This window comes from Hermetia illucens, chromosome 1 (genome assembly GCF_905115235.1).
Source record: "Hermetia illucens chromosome 1, iHerIll2.2.curated.20191125, whole genome shotgun sequence".
NCBI lineage: Eukaryota > Metazoa > Arthropoda > Insecta > Diptera > Stratiomyidae > Hermetia > Hermetia illucens.
The window spans coordinates 165511899-165536142 of record NC_051849.1 but is presented as its reverse complement, the minus strand read 5'-3'; the positions used below and the strand labels follow the sequence as shown (position 1 = coordinate 165536142).

Below are 24244 nucleotides of genomic sequence, written 5' to 3'. Positions count from 1 at the left end.
GTATTCAGATCACCCTTCACGATAACACTATCTCTTTTAAGAAGCTTCCCTGAACTGTGTTTAATTGTCCGTAGAACGCATCTTCTCCGCTATATCAGAAGTTCCCACTACTATGTGATGCTCCTTAACCTGGACCGGAATATTGCAATCAGAATTCTTTCCGACACCGGCTCCCAGGCCGAGATAGCGCGACTTACGTTGCCGTCACAAACAACTCGATACTAAATTCGCGTCTGCTACTACATGGCTTTCCAGACTATAAAAGCACATTGTCATAGATGCGGCAAGGGGGAAGGTACTCTTCCAAATCCAAAAATCTTACTTCGCTTAGGCGCAGAATGTCCAGCTTATATCGTTGGAATTCCCACTGGAGTTGGGGAAAGATTTTCAAGACACTCGCTACCGTTGTCGAGGAGCGTGCGCACATTCCAGAAACCAAGCATTGTCCGTTTTCGATAGCCATTGTTTGTAGCCATGAGGACAGTCGCTACCTGGGACTTTTTTATGGTTTCGGTAGCAATAAAGCTTCAAAATTTGGAGGTTCCTAGTAAATTAAGTTTTATTCCTTTTATTCGCCTTTTATCACAAACAAATCCAGACTTTCATTGTATTCTTAAGTCCCAACTCCAAAAGCAAATATTTACAACCGCTGATCGTTTGCATTTTCTAATCATTTCTACCCGTGAAGCTGGTTGAGTAATGTCGAATTGATTGATGTTGTAGCCAAGGTATTCTACCTCGTTGCTACCAGAAATGAATGCTGATATATTTACACATTTACGCCGAATTTTTCAAACCGTTCGAAAAGGAATCGAACGTATGACATGCGGGTAAGGGTTTGCCGATGTTGTAAGAATATCATCGATATAGCGAACACAAAAGCCCAGCTTTCGGAGTACGTTGTTCATGAAACTTCGTAATAAGTAAGCGACGTTCCGGACGCCAATTGCTCCGACGATAAATTCAAAAAGAGCCACGGCTTAGCAATTGGAAAATCTGAATTTGGTGACACGCTCCCAACCGATCGATTTTGGAGATGATCGTCTTCCAATCCAACTAGTAGCAATGTCTTCAATATGCAGCATTAGGTACCGGTCAGGCTTTCTGACTGCATTCAGTTACTTGTAATCGCACATGACCTCCAGGTTCCATCTTTCTTATAATTCTTATATTTCTCTTTCGCAGGGAGAGAGTTAACTATGATTGAAACCTAAGCCAGCATTTCAGGGTCCAATTCACTGACCATCTTGTCGAACTTTAAATTAATTAGAGCGCAAGGCGGTCGTACGGAAGGTCGCGGTTCAAATCTCACTGGTGGAAGTGGGATTGGTATTGTGGTTTAACGACGGACGCCAGTCTACTCTTGTAAGTGAGTACCTCAGTCAAAATAAGGGTAATAATCTCGGGCGAGCACAATGCTGACCACATTGGTCTTGAATGAAGTGCTCTAACACACTTGAAGGCCCTGATCCACTACCGATTGTTGCGCCAAGTTGTCACAATCTCGGCAGATGCCGGATTTTACCTAATACTAGCACTAAGTGCCAAGCATTATTATTATTTGTGACCTTGTAGATTTTAAATTGAGCCTCAAGTGGGGTGAACCACAATGCTGACCTATTTTTTCAGAGGGCCTATTATTTTAAATGAAACAGCGGAGTTTACCTATATTGAATCGTCTGTCAATACAGTTGACACCGCGCCGGCTGACCTGTTGTATTCCAACATATCGACTCAATATTTATTGAAACAAGAATAATGCATAAATTGTTTTTCAGGGTCGCATTCAGAGTCATAAACATTTACTGAGCATAAAGAAAGCACAGTAAACCTCTGATACTTGAAGATTTTAATAACATAACATATTTCGAGAACTACTTACTCCCAGAATAGGATAGCCAGTCTCTTCCTGTATATTATCTACCGGTCTCCATTCCTTTTCTAATGGGACCTAAGCCTGCAAAATCAGCACAAAGGTAAATAGACATCCATGACGCAAGGTGCGAGTTCGGGATAAGAGATTCGAGGGATTGCGGCGCATCACGATCGTCGTATCGTCAATGCCAAAAACTTTAAAAAAAAGATTTTCTATAAAAACAGTAAATTTGATCAAAATTAGGAAAATTCTTGATCACAAGCCGGATCGATAAAAACAACTGTAAAATAGACGCTTCTTGATAAAAAAGCGGGAAAGCATGGGCAATAATTGATACGCAGCAGTAATCCCTTCCAATCTGAGGTATTGACCCAACCCGTAGCTAACTTTAACTGTTTAACGACTTAAAGCCAAACTTTCCTACCAACTTCAGAAGCATCTACTACTAACCATAATTAAAACGAAACACATTCATGAATGATTAATTTTCAGATATTTTATAATTTTTTTTGGAAGCAGCATTTTTTCATCATCAATTTAAACCCTCTCAAAAAAAAAATTAAATAAACGTGAGGATTTTTTAGCATGCATTTATTTAATATATGACACCTCCTTAGTTTGCTTTTTCAATCAGCATTTTAACTAGCAGCGTTAATAAATTAACTGCATGCTTATATGGAAGCCACCTGTACATTCGGGGTCCACATGATAGATAAATAGCAAACAAGTGGTAAGCTGAGAGCTTTGCCTTGCAAATAAAAGTGGTTCTGTGGGTCTCTTCACTGAACTTAATGCATGAGTCTAAGGCTTAAATGATCACTTTGTTTGTCAAATGTTATCAGTTTTGAGTATTCACTTAGCAAGCTATTGTAGTATTTGTCTCCTGATGGAGCCTTCGGTTATGCACACCTTTACCTACTAGCATTCAAAAATAACTGTAAGAAAAGTTATCACCTTTCCCTATATCTAAAAACCTACGCGATGTCCTTGATGTTCGATGTCATCCGACTTATTGACTTATTTATATCCCAACCTAATCTTTAACTACCAGAGGAATTCTTAGAGGAGAATAATCTGCAAACATTTCTAATGTTGAAAATGTTGTCACATTCTCATCATTTCACCACTTGTTTCCATTTATATTCTTTTTACTAGTTTAATTTCCTCCTATTTATACTTCTCCCTTCATTTTTCTCACCTTCAATACTACTGTGAAAGAGCGCCCATTGTGGGTCTTGCATCCTACGAAAAGTGACTCAGAAGCAATGAAAATTGATACGAAGAAGTACAACCCATGGTTCATTTTTTTTCCCCAAATCTCAATATGGCCTAAGGAAATATATTCTTTTGTGCATCAAGAAACATCTTTGAGGTTACTATTATCCCGCTGTTGCCTGAAGTTTCTGCCCTCTAAGCTGCCAATATTGATGTCGCATCTTTTTGTTTCGTGCGTGCTGATTGTTTTATTGTTTCTTCTTCGTCATTGAAAATTGAGCAAAGGAGCTCTGAATCAACGAGCCCTAGTAGGAGTTTTCAAAAACTGCAATATTCAGTGTTGATGGACTCCCTTCTTGGTCGTCGGAAAAATCTAAATCTCCTACCAGGGCTCGTAGATTCAGAGTTCCTTTATTCAATTTTAAACAACAACAAAGAAACAATAAAACGATCAGCATGCAAGAAAGAATATAAGAATATATTTTCTTAGGTCGTATTGAGATTGAGGGAGAAAAAATGGGCCATGGGTTGTTCTTATTCGTGTCAATTTTCATTACTTCTGGGTCACTTTTCGTAGACGCAAGACCCACCCACGGCGCAGCAGAGCCAGTGAAATCGCCCCCTTTGCTGGTCAGGCCCCCGAATAATAAGCGATGTAATCAATGAAACTTGGGAACTTGAATCGCTTAAAATTCGCAGATTTTGTTAAGACAAAAAGAAAGAAAAATACCTCACGGTTCCAATCGTCAGGTTGAGAAATGTCTCTCTGGGAACACTGCCGTCTATGGGAAGAGAAGTGCGCAATAGCTAGAAATTCCCTATGAATTTACTATTAAAGTCACCTGAAGCCCTTAACTTGCCTATTTTGACTTTGTTTTTCTGTAATGACTTCAGTCTCATACACTATGGATAATGCTACACGAAGTTTGTGCTTCAAAACAAGCTTTACTACGGGATTACTAGCCAGAGGAGAGTGAAGGATTGGCGATATGCCCCATATTCTCCACTGACGACGGTTGAGAAATGAGTTGTAAAATTGGGCAGACAGTTTGCTCGTACACAAGCAACATGTGTGAATCTCCGAGAGTTTACTAGGCGAACATTCTGCCGACAAGAGAGGCTTGTACTCAGATGAGGTTTAACACGATTCCCCAGTGAAATTGAGTTATTTTGACCAGCTGGAAAGTTGCCATCTAAGCTTAATAGTTGGAGATTCTATCCTCCAAGCTGGTGAGTTAGAGCAGGGGTGAACTGAAAAGTACAGGACAGCTTGTTCAATATTTCTTTCTTCTGGGTTCCTGGACACAGGAGAGGGCAATGGGCGTGGAGGCAAGTTAGGCAGCAGGGGCTCTGGTCTTAGCTACCTTCGATGCCTGCTCTTTCACTGTTTGTGCTAAATCTTGGGTTTAAAATTCAGAACCTGCTGGAATTTCACTTCTTTGTTCCTTTGCAACAATCGTGATTTCCAGAGTGGTGGCATCGAAATGTCAAACCACGGCACTGGTTCACAGAGCAGCCACTTTCCCCTACCTTCCGTAGTACTGCGTCAAATAATACGGCTGTGAATGTGAAACGCTTCATAAATAAATAAATACTGGTGACTAAATATCAATGAATATATTGAACATAAAACCACACATAATAAATATCAATTGGTGATATTGAACTTAGAAAATTTGAATTTCGTCGATATTCAATATCAAATATCCTTATCAGTCCACCCCGAATATGGTTCCTACATTGGTGCTCTAAAGTGGCGAGGAGGTAGACGAACAGCAACCCTGTTAACTGAATCAACACCAACTAATGGTACTGAAAAACACAGTATTGACGTTGAATTGCTGCTCGTTGGTGCAGTAAGCGAATGCTCTAAGGTCTTGGGCCATCAGACCCGAGTCCGCACCTGAAGTGACTTCGGTTACGAAACATCACTAGAGTTTATGTGGTACCATGGAAACCGAGATTACCCTCTAAGTTCATATGTCTCATTAGGATTCCTGCGGCATGTATTCTCAGCCCGGTTATTAGTAGTTGGCCCCCAAGTCGGAGTTTCATTGGGGTTATGGTTATGTTGACTTCGCGGACAGAGACCTTCGGGCCTCAAGCGTGGAGTTGCGTCTACAACTCGATTGCTGTACTCCTTAATTCGGTACAGATTTGGGTACGTTTTGCATCTACCAGTATGACTATTGAGGCAGCTTCTCGATCTAATTGCACGGGGTTCGAATCCCAGTCGTCATGAATGTTTGTAATAGTCTTTGTTTTTGCTCCGCCTATTGCAAGCATATCACTTGCACAGTATTAAGTGTAATGATAGTGAAGCTAAAGCACAGTCTCATTGAAATTTGAGACTATGTGCATGTCCTATACTCCAGAAAGAGGTTAACCTTTCCTCAGTAATAAAACCTTGTCAGTGAAGTTTGAAGCCTTGAGGTCTGCGGCAGTAACAGTAATCGCTCTCAAACTGATGGATCCAGCCATAACGCATGTTAAAAACCGCAGTTAAAATATCGATTTAATCTCTAAGTGTCCATTTATATTTCCTTTCGTTCACTGGCTAACATTTTCGGTATCTAACTTGTGGATATCTGCTTCTTCTATGCGACGTGCGGATAGTTTTTCTATAATCAGAAGATAAATGAAGGTAGCTCGATAATAATTCATTGAATGCCGACATATAAAATCCCTACCAACCCGGTAAAATGTCTGTTGGTAATTTTCAGTCTTCTACGATTAGCTCTATGATTTTTTGCGTTGTACTCTACATATGTGGAAACGCAGAAGCAAATGAATATCTTGTAGCAGCTTTTGGGTCAACTATGATTTATTCTTCGCCAGCGGCGTTCATTTTCTTTTCATAGCCAATTTTCACTTCACACCAGCGTGTATCTATGCCACAAGGAGAAGTGGAGCCTTCTAATGCTTCCACCCAGTCGGCATATCATCATCACCAACAGAGCGACCGGTATCCGGTCTAGACCTGCCTTAGTAAGGAACTCCAGACATCGCCATCGCTCCATCTCAGGCAGGGTTCGCCACGTCTTTCTTCCATTGATATTGGCCTCATAGACTCTCCGGGCTGGATCATCTTCATCCATACGGATTAGGTGACCCGCCCACAGCAGCTTATTGAGCCGGATTTTATCCACAACCAGACGGTCGTGGTATCGCTCACAAATTTCGTCGTTATGTAGGCTACAAAATAGTCCATCCTCATGCAGGAGGCCAACAATTCTGTGAAATATTCTTCTATCGAACACGGCCAAGAATTCACAATTTCTTTTTTTGTTAAGAACACAGGTTTCCGAGGAATACATAAGGGCTGGCAAGATCATTAATCTTGTACACTTGTGCTTCGACCCTATGGTAAGATGTTTCGAACGAAACAGGTTTTGTAAGCTGAAATAGGCTCTGTTGATAGCCAACAAACGCACGCGGATTTCATCATCATAACTGTTATCGAATGTGATTTTCGACCCTAGATAGGAGAGATTTTCGACGTTCTTAAAGTTGTAGTTTCCTATATTTATTGCTTTCGTTTGGCCAGTGCGGTTCGATTTTGGTTGTTCCCACCGTGTACTTTGTCTTGCCTTCGTTAAAGTGCAGTCCGAGATCTTGTGACGCCTGCTCGATCTGGATGAAGGTAGACTGTACATCCCGGGTTGCTCTTTCCACAATATCAATATCACCAGCGTAGGCCAGTAGTTGGATGGGCTTGCAGAGGATGGTGCCTCTCGCATTAACATCTGCGTCGCGAATCACTTTCTGCAGAGCCCGGTTAAAGGGGACGCATCCCCTTATCTTAGACCCTAATTGATGTTGAATAGTCTCGAGAGTGATACTGCTGCTTTTAGCTGGCCTCCCACATTGGTCAGGTCAATTTCGCCGATATACCAAATTTTCTCATGGCTGATACAGTTTTACCCTGGCTATGCTGTCATAGTCATAAAAAATGGTGGGCCATATTCCGGCAGTTTTTCCATCGCTTGCTGTAGAAAGAAAATCTGTATTTAATGACAGATTCTGTTTTGTTTTTTCCGTGTTTACTCGGTGGGCGTCTAGGCATTTATATGATTTTTAAGTAAATTATCAGTAAAGGGTAGAAGTAGATACAAACATTAATTTCTACTCATATACTGACTCAAAACTTCATTTTGTGATCACCCAATTGAAACTGCAGACAAACATTCAATCTAATTGACTTGTATTGGCAGAAATTTATTTGGGATTCTGTAGCAAAAGCTTCAGATAATTTCCATTTTCACGGAAATATGAAACTTTCCGGTCAGATAAGGAAGTTTGCTGCTCTAAGATTTGGGTGGGTGTTTTCTTTTGTTTCCTTTAATGATCAACTTTTCTGTAAATAAACCTCTTTAATTTTTTTTTTTTTTCAAAGAATCAGTCAATTCCGCTGAAAGCGATTCAGCAATCTTTTTGTAAATTCCTGCTTTATTTTTTACGGTTTTTGGATACCAAAAATATATCATGGCCATTGGAGCGGTAACTAACCATTGTTCTACCAAGTCGAAATAATCTTCCATCATTCAGCCCCTTCAGATCAGAAATCGAAATAACCTTCCATCATTCAGCACCTTCAGATCTTTCGGAGTGTTGGGCTTACAATCAGAATATTCCATGGCAACCACGGCTCTGATTGTATCGACTCTCCCCAACTTATTACTATTCTTTTATTAACGTGCGTAAACGTTCTGAGCAACCTTATTACACCAAGTGTTAATAAGTATATTAATTGTAATTATAAATTCCGAGGACTTTGAACATCAACTCTTGAAAAGATAAAACCGTTCACTTCAAAGACTTCTTGGTTTATCAACGGAAGTTTATTACTCTTGGAAATGTGTTCATTATTGATGTTCTGCAAGGCACACAAATCGGAATCTGGAGAACTTTCGTGATAACAGGAAAATCCTTTCTGAAAAGTTGATAGTTAAATCCAGGGAGGAAATAGGTAGATTGGATAACACAATACTGAATGAGTTTTCCGAGAAAGGTTTTCAAAATCCTTTAATGGAAATTCTGAGAGAGTGCAGAGTCGACGAGGTGCAATTCCAAGAAAAATATAATTATATCTCACAGGAACCGGCATATCGAAGTGATGAGTGTGTCTTATCTTTATTCATTAATGGGGATAATAGTACTCGGAAACGAAATAAAGTAACATTTGAAGTGAAATTGAAGTAATGGCCCTGAAAAATCCCAGAAGCTATTACTTATTTCCTTGTATTCTTCAAAAATTACTAAGGATGAAGAAATTTGAGGAGTATATGCCCCGAATGCTTCGCATCGGAATTTGTTTAATATTTAATTTTTAAGGCTCTAATGAGCCCTAGGAGACACATCCATACATCATTATCAAGTGAAATGTCAAAAATATTCTCTCATCCCTAAATCGGTCGGACCATTTCCATTTTCAACTCTGCGTTCTGCGCTCCGAAAAGGTGGCATCGATACTCAATCACTGCGGTATTTGGGTAGTGGGAAAGCTGGTTACTATCATATAATTGATAATAGACTTGGACTTATCGAAAGATTAATTTAGGAGGAGCTCTGTGCTTTATAGATTTCTCTGACAGCAATAATCTTCGCTGTTCAAGGTATTGCATGGATTGAGAGGAAGATAGTGCAAACCAGAAAGACACCATTCCGACTCTCAAGTACCCAGACTATATAAAGTAGGATCACAAAGCAGGAGCAGCTTTTTAGCCTCCTTACAAACGAATTAACTCACCTCTGTGAATACGGATGCAGAACATCCTCATACGGGCGATGATGAAAGATATCAAAGTGATGCCAATGAAGGTTCATAGTGAATGCAGCGTGAAAGGTTTAAATCTCTTTAAAACACGAAAGTAAATCAGAAAAAACTGCTTAAAAAATTGTTACAGATGCCCGTACAGCTTATTCGCGAGAAAACATGGATTCTGTCACCATTATCCCACCAAGCATATACGGAGGTGGTACTTGACTGAGAGGTCGGACAGGTCATGCAGCACTATAAGCATTCGGAAAAACGTGCAATAGCACAAAACTCACGTTGGGAGATGCGCAATATTCTAGGAATAGATGTAAAAGAATATACCTCAAAAACCATTATCAGTAGTTTTGATGTTCTCCAACCCAATGGAAGACGTCAGGAAACTAGTTCTTCTCGATGAATTTCCGAAGTTGAATGTTGGAAGCACATTGCAGTGATGTCTATAGTGGATGCAGTCCATCATGAGTCAGTTTTATATAAGCCCTTCAATGGCAGGGAAAACCGTTTGATATATTAGTGGACACGATACCCACGACGCCAATTTGTTTGCAAATGAAAGTTTAGTTAGAGTAGGGGAAAGAGTGCTTGTAAAATATCCATGGCACTACTCGAAATCGACATAAATATCACTGCCTTTAAAACATTCGTTCAAGTTACCCCCAAAAAGCATATCTTCATTGCAAGGGTACCGCAGCGCTTGGTATTAGACCAAGTATTGTCGAATGCATCGTTTAATAGCGTTCTCGTCTTTTTTTTGGAGGAAGATACTCCGCGACAAAACGATGAAATCCAGTATAGAAAGAACTGATTTGATTTTGGCGAAGGAGAAGATGGTCTTAACTCCGAATTGAGGAAAGACGACTAACAAAACTAACAAAGGACACGTGGTTAGTTCAAAGCTGCTTTTCGGGAGGATGGCCAATATTGAATTGAAGTTAAGGGAAACCCACTTGTTTTTGCAAAAGTGAAGCCAGATGTCTGTAGACTGACACATAAGCAACTCGATTCATTTTGCTGCATGCATCTACTGTATGAACAATGGATTTATATGCGAGCAGACCAGAAGCAGTATTGACGTTGATAACTTTGAGGGTTTGCAACGCTCTTAATACAACAAAAAAATTCGTGCCCTAGGATGAACAAGTCAAATATCAACTTACCGTGCCATATATTCGGAATATACATATAGCGTGCATGCTTAGCACATGCGATTAACTGGGTGATGTGAAGGTGATATTTATTCCGAAACCAAGGAAAACCACCTACAAGGATGCAAAAAGCTAGTCTAACTTCCTTTATAATAAACCAACTGGAAAGACTAGTAGATCGATCCACAAGGAATACATGCATTCCTAAGCGTCCAGTTCACTATAAGCAATACACTTATCGGGCAAATCCACGGAGATAACATTCCATGAGATCACGACAAATATTGAGGAGGAGGTGTCCAAAAAAGGATAAGCCTTACGCGCATTTATGAACAGTGAAGGTGCCTTCAATTATTTTTGACAAGGCAAAACAACATGGAATCGATTCGCTGTTAATGAGTTGGGTCCTTCAGATGCTAGGATGGAGAAAAATCTACATACTGTTCGGCCAGAAGTCTATTGAGGCAGGATATTTTAGGGCTGAACACAGGCAGGAGGCAGTAGTTCTCTCCCTCTGTTATGGCTCCAGGTAATGGACACCTTGTTATGGCTCCTGGAAGGCAGAAAGTTTTTCGCACAATTGATAATTACCGGCAAGTTTGCAGACACAGTACCATATTCAGAAACAATTTCGGGAATCCAGCATATTACTCCGGTGCTGTAGGACTGCAATATGCAGCAGGTAGCTGCTGGTGCAGAGTCAAAGACATTACTAGAACAATGAGTACTAGAGCAATGAGTGCTGCGCCGCGACTAATAAACTGTCCTACAGTTTCCCCCGATTCATTTGGGAGTAAAACGGAAAGCAGTCAACAGACGCATATTGATTCGATACCATTGCCGTGTCGAAAGACGACCAATATCATAATCATGCGTCCATCTCATAATCATGTGGCTCTGATGTCAACCAATCACTTGGTTTTCAGATTCGTCTTTCAAAACACGTATTCTGTCCTACTCGGAATCCGGAACTAATAATCTTCACCTGACCGGTCAGTCATCGAAGGCGGATCGGGTGCAGGAGTATTCTCTGGAAATCCGATTATGGAACTGGCCCAACCCTTGAGAAAAGTGACGACCATATTCTAGATGGCGATATATCCCATTTCATTGGCAGCAGAAGAATGTTTGCGACACACAATCGGGCAGCGTTGTCATGACTAAACAGCAACCACATATCTAGCCAGCTATTGTTGAGTTACCACCAAATTGACGCTAGAACTTGGCCAACTAAACAAAACGTTCCCAATGTGGGTGCCAGGGTACTCAAACACCATTGGTAATGAGGAAGAGACGAGCTAACCAAGTATCTGTATTCACAATGGTGGGGCCAGAACCAGCTTTTGACATCCGGCCATCCACTCTCAAGTCTACTTTGAAGAGTGAAATTGCATAGATTCACGCAACAAGAGTGGAGAAATTTGAACTATTACCGGTAGACAAAAATCTTTCAAAAAAAAGAGGAGAGAGAAGGAAGAGCGACAGTTCTGTCGTTCTTCAAAAGTGGGGCATGAAAACACTAGTAGGCTCTTAACTGGACACCACATTTCAAATTTCCATATTAAGTGGGGTGATGGTTTCAAATATATGCAACCAATGTGAGGAGGGAAATATGACGGTCTTGCTCTTCATATGCCCGGCCTATCTAGATCTCAGACGAAAACGACTAAGTATGGCTTTCTTCAACGAAGAATCTGCGCTTTCTCTCCCGCTGGAGAAGTATGCGTCTCGTGCAGGTGTCACCTCCAGACATTCAAACCGTTCTCGGCGATTATAAATGCTTCTTCCTCTTATTTTTTCTAAAAAAACATTACCATGCATAACGGTTATTTTATATATCAGTGTAACTTGGATGAGAACATTCGAAGTGGATATGACATCGCACCTATAGTCAAGGAGCTTTGAAAATATTATCGTTTGGTGATATGGTCATGTTTTTTGCGCTGACGATAACTTGCAATTTAAAATTGGCAAAAAGTCCGAACCATAAAGATGCGATCAAATTATTTTATAAAAAAAAAGTTTTATTCCGCATTTAAAGAACAGCCTTTTCTTTTTTGGTTTTTTTTTCTGTTTAAAAAATAACCTGGACAAAATGATATACTTAAAATTAGAATCAAAAAGTCCAAGCCAGTTGAAAAGGAGCTAAAACAAGTCTGAAACACTGACGGCTTGATGATGTGAAACCCTTCCCCTACCCATATCGAGGTAACGACCAGGGAAAGTCCCAATGCAATCCATTCGAGTTCGTGGCCCAGCCGGACAACCGTTAAAAAAGAAGGATTTCTTTATGCTGATGTAGAGACGATTTTTTTTAAATCCACTATGTACTTAGGGACCCTTCCGATACTAGGCAAGGTATAATAGACAAAAGTAGTCAAGTGAAGTGAATGATGAACAAAGACAAAAAACCAATTCCTGATGCTACTTTGATTAAAACAAGGCGAAGTGTCAATCCCTGCGATATGCTGCAAAGCGTCAAAATTAACCCAAAATTTGAGACCAATATGTAATTTAAGGTGTTGCGCCATCAATTATTATTAGCGACTATTCAATAAGAACAAGCCTCGCAATTTTTACTTCTATATGGTTGATGCTCCTTTCCTAGCAGTATCAAATGTTCCATTCGTTTTTAAGATTTTAACATTTTGCCTTTTATTTTTCTGGTCGTAACTTTGCATCAGAGCCCAAGTGGTCTGATGTCTTGGCACGTAACCATCAGAGAACTCCTTCCAGCTAGTTGTCATACCTGGAACGGAGCGACTTTTGTACGCAAATTAGTGATGTTAAATGAGAAGGTATCCGATTCTTTGCTCCCTTTTGCGTTAAATGTACAGCATATTTAGAGAGGGTCATCACGTACTCTTGGATCGATGAACCGCGAGACCCAAATGTGTACCTGGTCTTTTCTCTAGCGGAAAGACGCAACTCCACCATAAATGAATAAATATCTCACACTATAGAATGACAAGTAACTCATCTATGAAATACCTAGGGGCTGGCTACTGAGGAAGCAACCATGAAGGCCGAAATTTCTGGGATTGCATTCATATAAGCTGAAGTTAACGTCTAAATAAGCAAATGTACACGGCCTCCACCACAACACATTTTAGAACATAGATAGGCTACAGGCGCTAGCAGTAACGTTGCGGAAGCTACATCCCCTTTATTATGTAGGCCTCAAAAGACATCTCGTTCAGACATCTTTCTAAAGGAAATTAACAATACTATTTTAATGTATTACTACTGGGAAACCATCTTGAACTCCCTTAGAAGTACAATATTTCGCATCGATTCAAATTATTAACTGGTACGGAATACTAGGAAGTTTGGTGTAAATCCTTCTATTATTGGAAAAATTAAAGTGCTAAGCTTGCGTCGAGATTTTTCCACAACTCATTGAGTTAGTAAAAGCCATATAAACTAAGAAACAATTTTTGCTACCTAAAAGTAATAGGACCAAATGAAAGAAAATTCAGGGAAAACAGGTTTTCTTTTCTCAAAGTTTTTACATCTGCCAACGTAAACTCATACCTTAAACTCTGTAGTTCCTACATTTTATTTGTTTTTTTTTTGGATTTGGACTTCTCTTTAGATAAGGCTATTCTGCTATTCTGTTTCCTTTCTACACTGGAAACGGAATAGTACAAATGCAGACTAATTCTAAAGGAAAGGTCCATCGATATTTGTTCCAGCCTCCTTTTCCCATAGAACTCCATTTATATGGTTTTAATTTTCGATGCTTAAGAAAGAAATGGCATCTACGTTTCAGAATTCTAGCTTCAATAATTCCTAAATAATCTTGGAGGTAGACAGACAAAATCATAAGCGCTTCTCATTCAATGTAAAACCCTAAAGCTAAAATTCTTATATTCTCCCTCATTACATAATAAATATCTAAGCAAATTTCATTTACCAGTTTAACAACATTCACTAGTTAACAAAGCAAAACGCTGACACCTGGGCAAGGTGTTAAAATGTATTAGATACAATACAAAAGAAGCATTTATCGGTTTTCTATTGATTATTCAATGAAAATTATTTGCACAAAAGTGTTAACGGACAACATTTTTAATATCATCAGATACAGTCGTATATTATTTACATGCTCATATGTATCTGTCGGAATGTGAGTACAAGCACACTCCTAGTTGCTTAGCTTTATTTATTTGATTTGTATTTGTTTAATCATTTAGCAATTCTTGCACGCGCATTGTAAGCTAGTTTACATTCTGCGTGTCATACATGAAAATCTACAACAAGACATACCAGTCTTTCTAAAAATAAAAGTAAATACTAAACATATTTCCACAAATTTTTCAATCAGCATGGGGGTCACGTTCAAGGCGAAAATTGTAAATATAAAAATGTGGGTATGTAGTTAAAAGAAAATGTTATAGAGCACTTTGGCAATTTAACTTTTATTTATAATAAAAGCTACAGAATTTAGATTGAAACAGATATTTTATTCTAAATCTAGATTTATGCAGTATATCCTTTTGTAACTAAATTGTAAATCATCCGTATTTTTTATAAATTAAAAGTAATTGTTACAAAAGATTTAACAAAACAAATTGTTCAAGAAATTATCTCTCGACGAATCTGTCGCCGATCAAGACAATAATTCAACTAATCAAAATAATACATCAGAAATGCTCAAAAATAAACTTTTTTGATTGATATTTGTTTTCAATGAAAATGTTTTCTTGAATGAATAGTGTGAGTAGCGACAGTACTTTGAACTGATAATGAGCACATGTGATATTTACTGACAACTGAAAATCAAAAATCAAGATAAGGCTTAAAGCAATAAATTTTATTTCATAAATTGTACTTTGATATTACAGCATTTACTCGTAATGGGCCAAACACTGATTAGAAGTTGAAAATAATAAAACAACCTCACGCCCGGAAATTGGCAAGCATAGATATAAAGGGGTTTCTGCATCTTTATGCATCAGTAATGAATCAAGAATTGCAAGCAATGATAAGGATTTCCTAAATTGATCTGAAGTCAACCTCGACTCATAAGTAAAAAATTTATGAAAACTAGCGATGTAGGTCGATTAGCACTACAATGTAGCTTTATAGAAATTATTGCGGTCAGAGCTAGTTTAGGAAGAAAATGGGACAAAAAGATCATATAATTTGACCAATTTTTTTCCGTGTCAAAGAGTAAACGCAATCGAAAGTTACTTTTTTGTCGTGCAGATATTTTCTCCAGCTGGTGCAATAAATATGAAATAGTGAAAAATGCTGGTTTTTTTTTCATGTAATTAATTTTTAATTTATCGACATCGATATCATCGATCCGTAGCCTATATAACGACGAAATTGATCAGCCATAACATGACTGCCTTAAATGGAGCAATGGTGTAGTCCAGAACGCCATGCAGCTTTTAGAGAGAGAGTTCCTTACCAAGCCAGGCCTAGACTGGATACTAGTTATTTTGCCCTTGATGATGATGAATATCAACCTAAGGCCTTTTAGGTAACAAGGGAAAATAAAGCAATAATAATATCCAAGGATAATTAACCATTTCTTTAGATTAAAAGATGTACATGAACATCTTTATTTCTTCGGATTTATTAGTAAAAGTTGGATTTTCACTAAATTCTTCAACATAAATTTTATGACCTATATTATTGCCAATTTTTATCGCTCGAAAATGATCCCGAGACCTGTAGAAAGAAGATGTGGCTTATATTTCAGTTTCTGGACGTTGCCAGGTCTGCAAAGAAAAGTTACAGAAAACAAAAAGTCAAGCACCATGATTCCCTGTGACGCAAGCAGACAACAAAGAAGTGCAACTGCTCACGACCTGATGGAGCAGACGGTGCAAGAAGAAGAACCGACTTGTTGTTTCTCAGTTAACAGTACCGAGATAGCAGCTCACCACCGTGGTATGCCGATATATCTGGCAATGCTGCCATCTGGACGAAAGGTACGGTTAACTTGCGAGTGGTTAATTTGCCCATGGTCGAGGCGACAGTTTCGTTTGAGTTTGATGTGCGTTTACCTCACACTGAACGAATCTATGCAATAAATGAAATAGGTTCACTGCCCTGAAGGCCGAGATTAGAAGCACGGAAGGGAGAATTCTAGTCGGAAAAGCCTTTAACGCCCTCGAATGACATATCCCTCTACCAGATTCTCGAGGTGCACAGAATGTCGCCAAGACAAGCAAATGTACACGGCCTCCACCACAACACATTTTAGAACATAGATAGGCTACAGGCGCTAGCAGTAACGTTGCGGAAGCTACATCCCCTTTATTATGTAGGCCTCAAAAGACATCTCGTTCAGACATCTTTCTAAAGGAAATTAACAATACTATTTTAATGTATTACTACTGGGAAACCATCTTGAACTCCCTTAGAAGTACAATATTTCGCATCGATTCAAATTATTAACTGGTACGGAATACTAGGAAGTTTGGTGTAAATCCTTCTATTATTGGAAAAATTAAAGTGCTAAGCTTGCGTCGAGATTTTTCCACAACTCATTGAGTTAGTAAAAGCCATATAAACTAAGAAACAATTTTTGCTACCTAAAAGTAATAGGACCAAATGAAAGAAAATTCAGGGAAAACAGGTTTTCTTTTCTCAAAGTTTTTACATCTGCCAACGTAAACTCATACCTTAAACTCTGTAGTTCCTACATTTTATTTGTTTTTTTTTGGATTTGGACTTCTCTTTAGATAAGGCTATTCTGCTATTCTGTTTCCTTTCTACACTGGAAACGGAATAGTACAAATGCAGACTAATTCTAAAGGAAAGGTCCATCGATATTTGTTCCAGCCTCCTTTTCCCATAGAACTCCATTTATATGGTTTTAATTTTCGATGCTTAAGAAAGAAATGGCATCTACGTTTCAGAATTCTAGCTTCAATAATTCCTAAATAATCTTGGAGGTAGACAGACAAAATCATAAGCGCTTCTCATTCAATGTAAAACCCTAAAGCTAAAATTCTTATATTCTCCCTCATTACATAATAAATATCTAAGCAAATTTAATTTACCAGTTTAACAACATTCACTAGTTAACAAAGCAAAACGCTGACACCTGGGCAAGGTGTTAAAATGTATTAGATACAATACAAAAGAAGCATTTATCGGTTTTCTATTGATTATTCAATGAAAATTATTTGCACAAAAGTGTTAACGGACAACATTTTTAATATCATCAGATACAGTCGTATATTATTTACATGCTCATATGTATCTGTCGGAATGTGAGTACAAGCACACTCCTAGTTGCTTAGCTTTATTTATTTGATTTGTATTTGTTTAATCATTTAGCAATTCTTGCACGCGCATTGTAAGCTAGTTTACATTCTGCGTGTCATACATGAAAATCTACAACAAGACATACCAGTCTTTCTAAAAATAAAAGTAAATACTAAACATATTTCCACAAATTTTTCAATCAGCATGGGGGTCACGTTCAAGGCGAAAATTGTAAATATAAAAATGTGGGTATGTAGTTAAAAGAAAATGTTATAGAGCACTTTGGCAATTTAACTTTTATTTATAATAAAAGCTACAGAATTTAGATTGAAACAGATATTTTATTCTAAATCTAGATTTATGCAGTATATCCTTTTGTAACTAAATTGTAAATCATCCGTATTTTTTATAAATTAAAAGTAATTGTTACAAAAGATTTAACAAAACAAATTGTTCAAGAAATTATCTCTCGACGAATCTGTCGCCGATCAAGACAATAATTCAACTAATCAAAATAATACATCAGAAATGCTCAAAAATAAACTTTTTTGATTGATATTTGTTTTCAATGAAAATGTTTTCTTGAATGAATAGTGTGAGTAGCGACAGTACTTTGAACTGATAATGAGCACATGTGATATTTACTGACAACTGAAAATCAAAAATCAAGATAAGGCTTAAAGCAATAAATTTTATTTCATAAATTGTACTTTGATATTACAGCATTTACTCGTAATGGGCCAAACACTGATTAGAAGTTGAAAATAATAAAACAACCTCACGCCCGGAAATTGGCAAGCATAGATATAAAGGGGTTTCTGCATCTTTATGCATCAGTAATGAATCAAGAATTGCAAGCAATGATAAGGATTTCCTAAATTGATCTGAAGTCAACCTCGACTCATAAGTAAAAAATTTATGAAAACTAGCGATGTAGGTCGATTAGCACTACAATGTAGCTTTATAGAAATTATTGCGGTCAGAGCTAGTTTAGGAAGAAAATGGGACAAAAAGATCATATAATTTGACCAATTTTTTTCCGTGTCAAAGAGTAAACGCAATCGAAAGTTACTTTTTTGTCGTGCAGATATTTTCTCCAGCTGGTGCAATAAATATGAAATAGTGAAAAATGCTGGTTTTTTTTTCATGTAATTAATTTTTAATTTATCGACATCGATATCATCGATCCGTAGCCTATATAACGACGAAATTGATCAGCCATAACATGACTGCCTTAAATGGAGCAATGGTGTAGTCCAGAACGCCATGCAGCTTTTAGAGAGAGAGTTCCTTACCAAGCCAGGCCTAGACTGGATACTAGTTATTTTGCCCTTGATGATGATGAATATCAACCTAAGGCCTTTTAGGTAACAAGGGAAAATAAAGCAATAATAATATCCAAGGATAATTAACCATTTCTTTAGATTAAAAGATGTACATGAACATCTTTATTTCTTCGGATTTATTAGTAAAAGTTGGATTTTCACTAAATTCTTCAACATAAATTTTATGACCTATATTATTGCCAATTTTTATCGCTCGAAAATGATCCCGAGACCTGTAGAAAGAAGATGTGGCTTATATTTCAGTTTCTGGACGTTGCCAGGTCTGCAAAGAAAAGTTACAGAAAACAAAAAGTCAAGCACCATGATTCCCTGTGACGCAAGCAGACAACAAAGAAGTGCAACTGCTCACGACCTGATGGAGCAGACGGTGCAAGAAGAAGAACCGACTTGTTGTTTCTCAGTTAACAGTACCGAGATAGCAGCTCACCACCGTGGTATGCCGATATATCTGGCAATGCTGCCATCTGGACGAAAGGTACGGTTAACTTGCGAGTGGTTAATTTGCCCATGGTCGAGGCGACAGTTTCGTTTGAGTTTGATGTGCGTTTACCTCACACTGAACGAATCTATGCAATAAATGAAATAGGTTCACTGCCCTGAAGGCCGAGATTAGAAGCACGGAAGGGAGAATTCTAGTCGGAAAAGCCTTTAACGCCCTCGAATGACATATCCCTCTACCAGATTCTCGAGGTGCACAGAATGTCGCCAAGACAGGACTTACTGCCCTAAATAGCGGCAGCACTCGGACATTGCGTTCCTGACGTGACTTTTGCTACGGAGTCCTTAATGTCAGTGGTCCAACGATGGAAGGAAAATTTTACTGCCAGTGACCATCAGTACATTTCCTTCGAGATGAAAAGCGGCTCTTCCCAATGTTCTGCCATCCGAGTTGAACACTGGGAAAATCAACTTTGCAAAATTCGTCGGAGCACTATAAAGAGGGGTAAATCAGTGACAAGATCTAGGCGCAGACAAAAGAACTGCAACTGAATTGCAAGACTCAACAATGAGTCTTATCACCGCATTGTGTAATGCGTCAGCTCCCAAAAAGAAATTGCGTCCCAGGAACAATGGAAAAAAAGAACTTCAACACGAAATCAACACGCAGAAGAGACAAAGGGCCATTGGGCCCCGTGTATAAGTTACTAAAAATCGCGGTGCCCATTGGGATGACTGATGAATCGCATATGGTTAGATACGCGGATGATATGGTGGCACTGATTATCGCACGAACGGTTGAGCAAGCTCAGCGCACACTGGGAATAGTGATGCGGCGAGTAAACAGATGGATGATTAAGTAAGGATTCTCTCTAGCTCTGGAGAAAACCAAAGTGCTTGTCCTGACGAAGAAGCGAGTCGCACATTCCTCCCGATCAAGATCGGTGATGTGATGCGTGCCACACCTTCCTCTTCTCTTCTCTTCGCCGTGCCACCTTTCAATGGAAGAGTGTCTTCTGTCCTCGGACACCACAATTCAGGTCATGCAGCAGAGCGAGGATACATGGAGCCGAGTGGCAGGTTACATTCGAGGCATGTTTAAGGCGAAAAGAGGGAGATGAATAGGAGAAATGTTAGGGTTCTTGAAGCTCCCTGAATCCACGGTGTTTTGCATGTATACTGAATAGGCCTGGCCTGAAGTAATGCGTAAAACGATTCCGGGTCAAACTCCTAGACCCTCCAGGGGTTTTTTCAGCCAATAATCTGTCCAAAACAGGAGTTTGGCACTTTGTGCGTAAATGCGTTCCATCTTCCTATCCCAAATAAAAAAAAATTCGAGTGGCGTCTTCAGTGAATTTAGAAAATACAGTAGTAGTTTTTTTGAGCAGATATCGGAATGGGAGTATTTTGAGGGATAGATCATAAGTTTTTCAAGCTTTCTGTTTACAACCAATGTGACAACTGAGACCTACTTGGGAAAGCACTAACTGAGACTTCCCCACACTGCGATATCTGGTGACGCCCCTTAAATTTAACGTGAAATGACGTAATTCATTGCATGTTTCGGGCTTAAAATTTCAATATTCTAATCGAATTTCATGTCAATAGGTAAAATTTTTTCAGTGAAAAGCGCATCTAACAAACAGCTTGATATGCCAATAGACAAACAGGCAAATAGTCAAATGAAATAATTTACAGCTCTACTACAAATCTTTTTCCCACCCCTTTGCGGTAACCGTTGAACAATGCTTAGCAACCGATTGGAGAGAGTGAAAGACCAAGGGTGACGGTATAGGTATTCGGATACCCAGTATCGGAGGTGGTGTAAAAATTAATCTGGCATTTCATCGCGAACATTCAGCCACTGCAATGCTTTAGCTATTGTCCGCTTAACTCCTATAACAGATACAATTATAAACCCAGAAATCAGACTCTAAAAACCCTTCCTATTTAAGTTCACTTCTATGCCGAATACTTCCAAAAAAGTTCACCATGACCCGGCTCAAGAACGGCGATATCCCCAAAACAAGAGTTAGCTCATTCAAAATGGGGAAAGTCTACCTAGTTGGGCCCTCTCATCGTACAACTAACAGCATTCGTCAGCAAAAGGAGTCCTTACTACTTACCAATGCACTGCTTGTATACGATAGGCAAGATTCTCGAAAGGATAATTTATAATCAGTTATATATAATAAGCAAGTGCGGCGGACACTTGTCAGTCTGGTAGGGTCTTTAGGCTATTGGCGCAGCTCAAATGATGCCTTAGATAAACAAAAGCACTGTATAGTCCGTGATCACCCTAAACATTACAAACGCATTCAGCTCTGCCTGGTAGAAGGATATCATCAAAGCGCTCATTGCTGCGTAAAGCTAGGCTACTTCCTGCATATTTTCATGGACTATTTTTAGTATTTGAAACTGCAACACGCTGCAGTTGAAGGGCTAGAGGCCTATAACATAAGGGCAGGTGTTTTATAGGATTATGTTTATTATCCTCTGCTACAGAGTATTATGAATGATGGCATTTTGCAACAGCAAGTGCCTAATCAAACCGTTAGTCGTGTTCATATAGAAGGAGTCTAAATTTAGTTCTGGTGAATGCCGAAGGATTGATCGTTTCAACTAAGCCAGAGCTGACTTTTTCTGTTGAAGCAGTGTGACCGAAAGTCACTGACTGAAGCGTACATAATCGCCCAATCCAGAAACAAAACTGCTTGATACTGTTGAATAAAAGCTAGTTCTAATTCGAAAGATAGAAAAGCTACAAGGCGATCGTTCGTCCTACAGATCTAAACACCATAGGTAATCTGCAACAGGCTTACCTATGTATATTGCAGAAAAGGAGGGTGGTATTTAGTATAGAATAGTTAGGGTTTCAAAGGGAAGAATCTCTCGACTGTGTCATTATTTATGATGACAAAATCTGATTGGTCGATGATCTAAAAACCATCCTGAGTGGCCGGATTGGACTTAGGCGGGAAAGCTGTCCCAAGAACCTAAAAACTTGGAGAAATTTACCAGATAGTTCCGCCCACAAATATTGAAGATTCTGTTCTGTTTTAATTTCCAGCTTTAGACATTTCAATGAAGCTTCAATATTTGCGAGAGGACCTTCGCAGCCATTTTCGCCAACTCTGGGGTATTTGGTATAGTTCTCCCCTCTAGGTCACCTCTTTTTTTATACTGGGAATACTTATCCATCATCATTGGCAGTTTTGGCGGTACTTTAGTTCCCCTTTTGCCCAGAAACCTATTTTCCTTCCCCACTGTTTAGTTCTATACACTTAGCTTCTGGGTGAACCCCTCGGACACCTATACTGGATTAGTAGATTCAACTGGGACTGTCTCCTCTAGTTTCCATTGAATCTGCAATAAGTCTGTTGTGCATATACTACGGATGTACTATGGATATCAAAAGATGAATAGAAGGGTCGATTTGGTTCCGCTTGTTGGAAGAAGTAAACGAAACGTTCATTATTATAGAAAAATTCGGAAGAACTCACGATCTGCCATCTCATCAAAATATAATCTATAAAACGACAGTAATGCAATTCGGAGAGTTTGCTGTGACTAGAAGATACTTGTCATCCATCTCCATTTTCAGTAAATCCCCCAAGTTTCTTCCTATGTAGTTTTAATCTCGCAATTGAATTTTGCATTTCATTCAGATCTCATTATGACTCGAATAATTCAATTAGTGATCTACCATTAATTTACATAGATGAACCCTATCGGATCCGGTATGATGGAATAGGTTTCGAAACAGTCTATCATGCAGGAGATATATATGTATGTACTATGTGGTATCAGAGATGCATCTAGCTGCAAGACATAAATTCGAAAAGATTATTTTCAATCTCATTACACTCAATCTTCATAGTAGTTCATGGGCACCTCGACAACCCCTAAATGGATTCAAATTTACTGAAAATTCTACATTCACAGAAGAGGGAAGAACAAATCTAACAAAGAAACAAGAAAAATATATCTCAAGTCATCAAACACATATTTTCTGCACCTTCCCTTCTTTCTGTCCTGCCATTTGTACATTTATATGTCTCTACGAACACATCGAGTGAAAGAAAAGAAAGCGAAGGAGCTAAAATCCCCAAGATCAAAAGAATGAAATCGTTCGCCTGAAAAGTGATGCCTTGACAGCATTGAATTTTATGCATACCATTCCGCATATTGAATTCTTCATCATTTCCACCATAATCAAATCACTTCAAAGACAAGATGGATTTGGTTAGTGGGGAATGTCTCCGCTGCATATATGCACGTATCTAATGGTTGATATTTTGTCCTCACTTGTTTTCCAGCTATCAGAAAACTTTCCCGAGCTTCATACGTTATACTACATATGTATGTAGCGCTAAATAGATTTATGCATCCATACATGTTTTAAATCGAGCAGCTTTAAGGACAGGCAGGGCGCAAATGAGGGGTGAGAGGGTGGTTAGAGAGACCACATCCTTGCTGATGTGTAGTATTGCCGCAGGGTGTCGAATTTTTCAAGTTGAGGTGAAATGAGTACGTCTATATATAAAGACGATAGTCAAATTATTCAGGTAACCCATTCTGTGGGTCCGTATTATAAATTGCTTACTGTTAAACTATGTAATGATGGCACTTGAACCAGAATTCGTCCCATTAAAAATGGTATCAGCTTCAATTAAATCTTCTCTCAATAGTTGCCTAGAAATGAAGGGATGACTACTTATACTGGAATACTGGCAACCCATATATGGTAACAACATACGTATCTAATCGATTATATCCGTTGAAAACAACCACTGTGAGCTCCTCACTTTCGACTGAAAATCCATGACGTTTCCCACTTTCGCGTCTCACCCTTGTTATAAGTATATCAAAATTTTTCACTCCATAATGTGGTTTTTCGACATATCGTACTTTTTGACACATCAGATATACAACATTCCCCTACGGAGGCATGGATATAGCGATAGTCGCGCTTTTATGTGCATATCTTCGATATTTGAAAATTCCATCTTTAGTCAGCAGTTTCTTCCTCGGCCCATGTACCTACTTTTTCATTCGTTCGGGGCAATAGTCTGCATCGGGATTACTTTTATCAGGTTTATAACATTTTCCTCCTTTTTTTCTCAATAGAAGGTTACGGGCAGCACCATGGAGATTTTTATAGTTCACGGAACTTCTTTTTGATTTTTCATTTAAATAAAAGGAAAGTAACCAT

At 38.7% G+C, this 24244-nt stretch overlaps 1 protein-coding gene and 1 long non-coding RNA gene across 4 annotated transcripts in view; both read right to left on the bottom strand.

Annotated features, from left to right (window-relative positions):
- Positions 1–24244, bottom strand: part of LOC119649262 (NEDD8-specific protease 1) — a 326154-nt gene that overhangs the window by 65985 nt on the left and 235925 nt on the right. The window lies entirely within an intron of this gene.
- Positions 17079–23982, bottom strand: LOC119649287. Its single transcript, XR_005249114.1, has 3 exons — positions 23789–23982; positions 23636–23724; positions 17079–17896 (listed from the first exon to the last, which is right to left on the bottom strand). It is a non-coding gene; the product is annotated as an uncharacterized LOC119649287 (long non-coding RNA).